A 9,722-nucleotide genomic window follows, 5' to 3' on the forward strand; every position below is an offset into this window, starting at 1 on the left:
TATGCGCACGCGCCCTACTAAAGGTAACATACATACAGGCATAAGCTTTATTTAATAAGCTAACCACAGGAGCTAATATCTTCCGAGACATTACACTTACAGCTAAAATACATAGCATATACAGATACCTAGTAAATACATAATATTTAAAGATATATCATTAAAAGAAAAGCCGCTGTACAAAATGCGTCCCTGGATTCTCTTTTCAAACCAGTAAACTCATAGGTACGGATAAAATCAGCTAGTGCATTCCGCAACTTAGCAGATACGTAAGAAAAAAGAGAACTAAGACCATAAATGGTTGTTCCAGGTTTATTGAGGGACAGAATGTATTTCCGCGAAGATAGTGCATAAGAAGGGGACGGAGGAGAAAACGTATTTTTCATATAAGCAGAAAAACTCTTTCTTCAAAAAAAAAAAACAAACAAAACAAAAAAAAACATACTTTTATCAAGTAATACGAGGAAATTTTGAATGTGCTTATTGCATAGAGATGTAGAGCTTGACTTTCGTAGTAACAGGACAGGTAATCTGCAAATATAAATATCGCTATTCTCTTATTTACATTATTATACAGTTTCTTTGACGCGAGAATTACAGCGAAATGAAAGCACAACTTTGTCGCGAATTTTCTATGATAAAAACTTGTTCAGAAATCCAAATCTAAGTTACCAGCACACACCAGGCCTACTCCTAAGTATCTGGCTAGAAACCATTTCCTCTGGCCGCGCTTCAGCCATTCGATGAGGGCCAGTCTTGTGCTTCTTAAGTTGCCTTGCTCATGCCCATAAAATCAACTGAAATGTCAATTGCTGGTTAAAAAAAAAAATACAGCATATTAATTTTTTTTTGGTAGGCTAGGTATCGATCAGCCAGAACATTTGCGCATGCGCTGAGGGAATATTTGAACAAGAGAGAAAAACGCAGTACCTCCAGACACCGGCGCTGGAGCGTCGTACCAAACGAGTCATCCCGGGATTTCGGCCCGTGCGATCGCTTTTGGACGCAGTTGGCCCTTCACTGCTTTCTGCTACCGACCTTGCCTCCCGGTACGGCATTGAGGGAGAGATATGTCGGCCCCTAAACCATATGTGACAAATACCACGCCTACTCACAGCTCCAAACCGCCCTTGTCAATATAGCGTAAGAATTAGATGGCTTATATATTGAAGGCAAGTGTCATTTTCTCTGTCATATGGTAAGCACTGGAGTCGCAGATTACAAAGTATGCGCACGCGCCCTACTAAAGGTAACATACATACAGGCATAAGCTTTATTTAATAAGCTAACCACAGGAGCTAATATCTTCCGAGACATTACACTTACAGCTAAAATACATAGCATATACAGATACCTAGTAATACATAATATTTAAAGATATATTCATTAAAAAGAAAGCCGCTGTACAAAATGCGTCCCTGGATTCTCTTTTCAAACCAGTAAACTCATAGGTACGGATAAAATCAGCTAGTGCATTCCGCAACTTAGCTGATACGTAAGAAAAAAGAACTAAGACCATAAATGGTTGTTCCAGGTTTATTGAGGGACAGAATGTATTTCCGCGAAGATAGTGCATAAGAAGGGGACGGAGGAGAAAACGTATTTTTCATATAAGCAGAAAACTCTTTCTTCAAAAAAAAACAAAAAAAAAAAAAAACATACTTTTATCAAGTAATACGAGGAAATTTTGAATGTGCTTATTGCATAGAGATGTAGAGCTTGACTTTCGTAGTAACAGGACAGGTAATCTGCAAATATAAATATCGCTATTCTCTTATTTACATTATTATACAGTTTCTTTGACGCGAGAATTACAGCGAAATGAAAGCACAACTTTGTCGCGAATTTTCTATGATAAAAACTTGTTCAGAAATCCAAAATCTAAGTTACCAGCACACACCAGGCCTACTCCTAAGTATCTGGCTAGAAACCATTTCCTCTGGCCGCGCTTCAGCCATTCGATGAGGGCCAGTCTTGTGCTTCTTAAGTTGCCTTGCTCATGCCCATAAAATCAACTGAAATGTCAATTGCTGGTTAAAAAAAAAAATACAGCATATTAATTTTTTTTTTGGTAGGCTAGGTATCGATCAGCCAGAACATTTGCGCATGCGCTGAGGGAATATTTGAACAAGAGAGAAATACGCAGTACCTCCAGACACCGGCGCTGGAGCGTCGTACCAAACGAGTCATCCCGGGATTTCGGCCCGTGCGATCGCTTTTGGACGCAGTTGGCCCTTCACTGCTTTCTGCTACCGACCTTGCCTCCCGGTACGGCATTGAGGGAGAGATATGTCGGCCCCTAAACCATATGTGACAAATCCCACGCCTACTCACAGCTCCAAACCGCCCTTGTCAATATAGCGTAAGAATTAGATGGCTTATATATTGAAGGCAAGTGTCATTTTCTCTGTCATATGGTAAGCACTGGAGTCGCAGATTACAAAGTATGCGCACGCGCCCTACTAAAGGTAACATACATACAGGCATAAGCTTTATTTAATAAGCTAACCACAGGAGCTAATATCTTCCGAGACATTACACTTACAGCTAAAATACATAGCATATACAGATACCTAGTAAATACATAATATTTAAAGATATATTCATTAAAAAGAAAAGCCGCTGTACAAAATGCGTCCCTGGATTCTCTTTTCAAACCAGTAAACTCATAGGTACGGATAAAATCAGCTAGTGCATTCCGCAACTTAGCAGATACGTAAGAAAAAAGAGAACTAAGACCATAAATGGTTGTTCCAGGTTTATTGAGGGACAGAATGTATTTCCGCGAAGATAGTGCATAAGAAGGGGACGGAGGAGAAAACGTATTTTTCATATAAGCAGAAAAACTCTTTCTTCAAAAAAAAAACAAACAAAACAAAAAAACATACTTTTATCAAGTAATACGAGGAAATTTTGAATGTGCTTATTGCATAGAGATGTAGAGCTTGACTTTCGTAGTAACAGGACAGGTAATCTGCAAATATAAATATCGCTATTCTCTTATTTACATTATTATACAGTTTCTTTGACGCGAGAATTACAGCGAAATGAAAGCACAACTTTGTCGCGAATTTTCTATGATAAAAACTTGTTCAGAAATCCAAAATCTAAGTTACCAGCACACACCAGGCCTACTCCTAAGTATCTGGCTAGAAACCATTTCCTCTGGCCGCGCTTCAGCCATTCGATGAGGGCCAGTCTTGTGCTTCTTAAGTTGCCTTGCTCATGCCCATAAAATCAACTGAAATGTCAATTGCTGGTTAAAAAAAAAAATACAGCATATTAATTTTTTTTTTGGTAGGCTAGGTATCGATCAGCCAGAACATTTGCGCATGCGCTGAGGGAATATTTGAACAAGAGAGAAAAACGCAGTACCTCCAGACACCGGCGCTGGAGCGTCGTACCAAACGAGTCATCCCGGGATTTCGGCCCGTGCGATCGCTTTTGGACGCAGTTGGCCCTTCACTGCTTTCTGCTACCGACCTTGCCTCCCGGTACGGCATTGAGGGAGAGATATGTCGGCCCCTAAACCATATGTGACAAATCCCACGCCTACTCACAGCTCCAAACCGCCCTTGTCAATATAGCGTAAGAATTAGATGGCTTATATATTGAAGGCAAGTGTCATTTTCTCTGTCATATGGTAAGCACTGGAGTCGCAGATTACAAAGTATGCGCACGCGCCCTACTAAAGGTAACATACATACAGGCATAAGCTTTATTTAATAAGCTAACCACAGGAGCTAATATCTTCCGAGACATTACACTTACAGCTAAAATACATAGCATATACAGATACCTAGTAAATACATAATATTTAAAGATATATTCATTAAAAAGAAAAGCCGCTGTACAAAATGCGTCCCTGGATTCTCTTTTCAAACCAGTAAACTCATAGGTACGGATAAAATCAGCTAGTGCATTCCGCAACTTAGCAGATACGTAAGAAAAAGAGAACTAAGACCATAAATGGTTGTTCCAGGTTTATTGAGGGACAGAATGTATTTCCGCGAAGATAGTGCATAAGAAGGGGACGGAGGAGAAAACGTATTTTTCATATAAGCAGAAAAACTCTTTCTTCAAAAAAAAACAAACAAAACAAAAAAAACATACTTTTATCAAGTAATACGAGGAAATTTTGAATGTGCTTATTGCATAGAGATGTAGAGCTTGACTTTCGTAGTAACAGGACAGGTAATCTGCAAATATAAATATCGCTATTCTCTTATTTACATTATTATACAGTTTCTTTGACGCGAGAATTACAGCGAAATGAAAGCACAACTTTGTCGCGAATTTTCTATGATAAAAACTTGTTCAGAAATCCAAAATCTAAGTTACCAGCACACACCAGGCCTACTCCTAAGTATCTGGCTAGAAACCATTTCCTCTGGCCGCGCTTCAGCCATTCGATGAGGGCCAGTCTTGTGCTTCTTAAGTTGCCTTGCTCATGCCCATAAAATCAACTGAAATGTCAATTGCTGGTTAAAAAAAAAAAAAACAGCATATTAATTTTTTTTTTGGTAGGCTAGGTATCGATCAGCCAGAACATTTGCGCATGCGCTGAGGGAATATTTGAACAAGAGAGAAAAACGCAGTACCTCCAGACACCGGCGCTGGAGCGTCGTACCAAACGAGTCATCCCGGGATTTCGGCCCGTGCGATCGCTTTTGGACGCAGTTGGCCCTTCACTGCTTTCTGCTACCGACCTTGCCTCCCGGTACGGCATTGAGGGAGAGATATGTCGGCCCCTAAACCATATGTGACAAATCCCACGCCTACTCACAGCTCCAAACCGCCCTTGTCAATATAGCGTAAGAATTAGATGGCTTATATATTGAAGGCAAGTGTCATTTTCTCTGTCATATGGTAAGCACTGGAGTCGCAGATTACAAAGTATGCGCACGCGCCCTACTAAAGGTAACATACATACAGGCATAAGCTTTATTTAATAAGCTAACCACAGGAGCTAATATCTTCCGAGACATTACACTTACAGCTAAAATACATAGCATATACAGATACCTAGTAAATACATAATATTTAAAGATATATTCATTAAAAAGAAAAGCCGCTGTACAAAATGCGTCCCTGGATTCTCTTTTCAAACCAGTAAACTCATAGGTACGGATAAAATCAGCTAGTGCATTCCGCAACTTAGCAGATACGTAAGAAAAAAGAGAACTAAGACCATAAATGGTTGTTCCAGGTTTATTGAGGGACAGAATGTATTTCCGCGAAGATAGTGCATAAGAAGGGGACGGAGGAGAAAACGTATTTTTCATATAAGCAGAAAAACTCTTTCTTCAAAAAAAAAACAAACAAAACAAAAAAAACATACTTTTATCAAGTAATACGAGGAAATTTTGAATGTGCTTATTGCATAGAGATGTAGAGCTTGACTTTCGTAGTAACAGGACAGGTAATCTGCAAATATAAATATCGCTATTCTCTTATTTACATTATTATACAGTTTCTTTGACGCGAGAATTACAGCGAAATGAAAGCACAACTTTGTCGCGAATTTTCTATGATAAAAACTTGTTCAGAAATCCAAAATCTAAGTTACCAGCACACACCAGGCCTACTCCTAAGTATCTGGCTAGAAACCATTTCCTCTGGCCGCGCTTCAGCCATTCGATGAGGGCCAGTCTTGTGCTTCTTAAGTTGCCTTGCTCATGCCCATAAAATCAACTGAAATGTCAATTGCTGGTTAAAAAAAAAAAAAACAGCATATTAATTTTTTTTTTGGTAGGCTAGGTATCGATCAGCCAGAACATTTGCGCATGCGCTGAGGGAATATTTGAACAAGAGAGAAAAACGCAGTACCTCCAGACACCGGCGCTGGAGCGTCGTACCAAACGAGTCATCCCGGGATTTCGGCCCGTGCGATCGCTTTTGGACGCAGTTGGCCCTTCACTGCTTTCTGCTACCGACCTTGCCTCCCGGTACGGCATTGAGGGAGAGATATGTCGGCCCCTAAACCATATGTGACAAATCCCACGCCTACTCACAGCTCCAAACCGCCCTTGTCAATATAGCGTAAGAATTAGATGGCTTATATATTGAAGGCAAGTGTCATTTTCTCTGTCATATGGTAAGCACTGGAGTCGCAGATTACAAAGTATGCGCACGCGCCCTACTAAAGGTAACATACATACAGGCATAAGCTTTATTTAATAAGCTAACCACAGGAGCTAATATCTTCCGAGACATTACACTTACAGCTAAAATACATAGCATATACAGATACCTAGTAAATACATAATATTTAAAGATATATTCATTAAAAAGAAAAGCCGCTGTACAAAATGCGTCCCTGGATTCTCTTTTCAAACCAGTAAACTCATAGGTACGGATAAAATCAGCTAGTGCATTCCGCAACTTAGCAGATACGTAAGAAAAAAGAGAACTAAGACCATAAATGGTTGTTCCAGGTTTATTGAGGGACAGAATGTATTTCCGCGAAGATAGTGCATAAGAAGGGGACGGAGGAGAAAACGTATTTTTCATATAAGCAGAAAAACTCTTTCTTCAAAAAAAAAAAAAACAAACAAAAGAAAAAAACATACTTTTATCAAGTAATACGAGGAAATTTTGAATGTGCTTATTGCATAGAGATGTAGAGCTTGACTTTCGTAGTAACAGGACAGGTAATCTGCAAATATAAATATCGCTATTCTCTTATTTACATTATTATACAGTTTCTTTGACGCGAGAATTACAGCGAAATGAAAGCACAACTTTGTCGCGAATTTTCTATGATAAAAACTTGTTCAGAAATCCAAAATCTAAGTTACCAGCACACACCAGGCCTACTCCTAAGTATCTGGCTAGAAACCATTTCCTCTGGCCGCGCTTCAGCCATTCGATGAGGGCCAGTCTTGTGCTTCTTAAGTTGCCTTGCTCATGCCCATAAAATCAACTGAAATGTCAATTGCTGGTTAAAAAAAAAAAAAACAGCATATTAATTTTTTTTTGGTAGGCTAGGTATCGATCAGCCAGAACATTTGCGCATGCGCTGAGGGAATATTTGAACAAGAGAGAAAAACGCAGTACCTCCAGACACCGGCGCTGGAGCGTCGTACCAAACGAGTCATCCCGGGATTTCGGCCCGTGCGATCGCTTTTGGACGCAGTTGGCCCTTCACTGCTTTCTGCTACCGACCTTGCCTCCCGGTACGGCATTGAGGGAGAGATATGTCGGCCCCTAAACCATATGTGACAAATCCCACGCCTACTCACAGCTCCAAACCGCCCTTGTCAATATAGCGTAAGAATTAGATGGCTTATATATTGAAGGCAAGTGTCATTTTCTCTGTCATATGGTAAGCACTGGAGTCGCAGATTACAAAGTATGCGCACGCGCCCTACTAAAGGTAACATACATACAGGCATAAGCTTTATTTAATAAGCTAACCACAGGAGCTAATATCTTCCGAGACATTACACTTACAGCTAAAATACATAGCATATACAGATACCTAGTAAATACATAATATTTAAAGATATATTCATTAAAAGAAAAGCCGCTGTACAAAATGCGTCCCTGGATTCTCTTTTCAAACCAGTAAACTCATAGGTACGGATAAAATCAGCTAGTGCATTCCGCAACTTAGCAGATACGTAAGAAAAAAGAGAACTAAGACCATAAATGGTTGTTCCAGGTTTATTGAGGGACAGAATGTATTTCCGCGAAGATAGTGCATAAGAAGGGGACGGAGGAGAAAACGTATTTTTCATATAAGCAGAAAAACTCTTTCTTCAAAAAAAAAAAACAAAACAAAAAAAACATACTTTTATCAAGTAATACGAGGAAATTTTGAATGTGCTTATTGCATAGAGATGTAGAGCTTGACTTTCGTAGTAACAGGACAGGTAATCTGCAAATATAAATATCGCTATTCTCTTATTTACATTATTATACAGTTTCTTTGACGCGAGAATTACAGCGAAATGAAAGCACAACTTTGTCGCGAATTTTCTATGATAAAAACTTGTTCAGAAATCCAAAATCTAAGTTACCAGCACACACCAGGCCTACTCCTAAGTATCTGGCTAGAAACCATTTCCTCTGGCCGCGCTTCAGCCATTCGATGAGGGCCAGTCTTGTGCTTCTTAAGTTGCCTTGCTCATGCCCATAAAATCAACTGAAATGTCAATTGCTGGTTAAAAAAAAAAAAAACAGCATATTAATTTTTTTTTTGGTAGGCTAGGTATCGATCAGCCAGAACATTTGCGCATGCGCTGAGGGAATATTTGAACAAGAGAGAAAAACGCAGTACCTCCAGACACCGGCGCTGGAGCGTCGTACCAAACGAGTCATCCCGGGATTTCGGCCCGTGCGATCGCTTTTGGACGCAGTTGGCCCTTCACTGCTTTCTGCTACCGACCTTGCCTCCCGGTACGGCATTGAGGGAGAGATATGTCGGCCCCTAAACCATATGTGACAAATCCCACGCCTACTCACAGCTCCAAACCGCCCTTGTCAATATAGCGTAAGAATTAGATGGCTTATATATTGAAGGCAAGTGTCATTTTCTCTGTCATATGGTAAGCACTGGAGTCGCAGATTACAAAGTATGCGCACGCGCCCTACTAAAGGTAACATACATACAGGCATAAGCTTTATTTAATAAGCTAACCACAGGAGCTAATATCTTCCGAGACATTACACTTACAGCTAAAATACATAGCATATACAGATACCTAGTAAATACATAATATTTAAAGATATATTCATTAAAAAGAAAAGCCGCTGTACAAAATGCGTCCCTGGATTCTCTTTTCAAACCAGTAAACTCATAGGTACGGATAAAATCAGCTAGTGCATTCCGCAACTTAGCAGATACGTAAGAAAAAAGAGAACTAAGACCATAAATGGTTGTTCCAGGTTTATTGAGGGACAGAATGTATTTCCGCGAAGATAGTGCATAAGAAGGGGACGGAGGAGAAAACGTATTTTTCATATAAGCAGAAAAACTCTTTCTTCAAAAAAAAAACAAACAAAACAAAAAAAACATACTTTTATCAAGTAATACGAGGAAATTTTGAATGTGCTTATTGCATAGAGATGTAGAGCTTGACTTTCGTAGTAACAGGACAGGTAATCTGCAAATATAAATATCGCTATTCTCTTATTTACATTATTATACAGTTTCTTTGACGCGAGAATTACAGCGAAATGAAAGCACAACTTTGTCGCGAATTTTCTATGATAAAAACTTGTTCAGAAATCCAAAATCTAAGTTACCAGCACACACCAGGCCTACTCCTAAGTATCTGGCTAGAAACCATTTCCTCTGGCCGCGCTTCAGCCATTCGATGAGGGCCAGTCTTGTGCTTCTTAAGTTGCCTTGCTCATGCCCATAAAATCAACTGAAATGTCAATTGCTGGTTAAAAAAAAAAAAAACAGCATATTAATTTTTTTTTGGTAGGCTAGGTATCGATCAGCCAGAACATTTGCGCATGCGCTGAGGGAATATTTGAACAAGAGAGAAAAACGCAGTACCTCCAGACACCGGCGCTGGAGCGTCGTACCAAACGAGTCATCCCGGGATTTCGGCCCGTGCGATCGCTTTTGGACGCAGTTGGCCCTTCACTGCTTTCTGCTACCGACCTTGCCTCCCGGTACGGCATTGAGGGAGAGATATGTCGGCCCCTAAACCATATGTGACAAATCCCACGCCTACTCACAGCTCCAAACCGCCCTTGTCAATATA

At 39.9% G+C, this 9,722-nt stretch overlaps 1 long non-coding RNA gene across 1 annotated transcript in view; it reads right to left on the bottom strand.

The window, feature by feature from the left end:
* Positions 1 to 4,000: 4,000 nt before the first annotated feature.
* Positions 4,001 to 9,722, bottom strand: part of LOC138049800 (uncharacterized) — a 9,957-nt gene continuing 4,235 nt past the window's right edge. The window contains exons 2-4 of the long non-coding RNA XR_011132454.1: positions 7,797 to 9,392; positions 6,573 to 6,940; positions 4,001 to 5,709 (exon numbers count right to left, since the gene is read on the bottom strand). This is a non-coding gene — a long non-coding RNA (uncharacterized lncRNA). The remainder of the gene's footprint in view (positions 5,710 to 6,572; positions 6,941 to 7,796; positions 9,393 to 9,722) is intronic.

This window comes from Montipora capricornis, chromosome 5 (assembly GCF_036669925.1).
Source record: "Montipora capricornis isolate CH-2021 chromosome 5, ASM3666992v2, whole genome shotgun sequence".
NCBI classification, from domain to species: Eukaryota; Metazoa; Cnidaria; class Anthozoa; order Scleractinia; family Acroporidae; genus Montipora; species Montipora capricornis.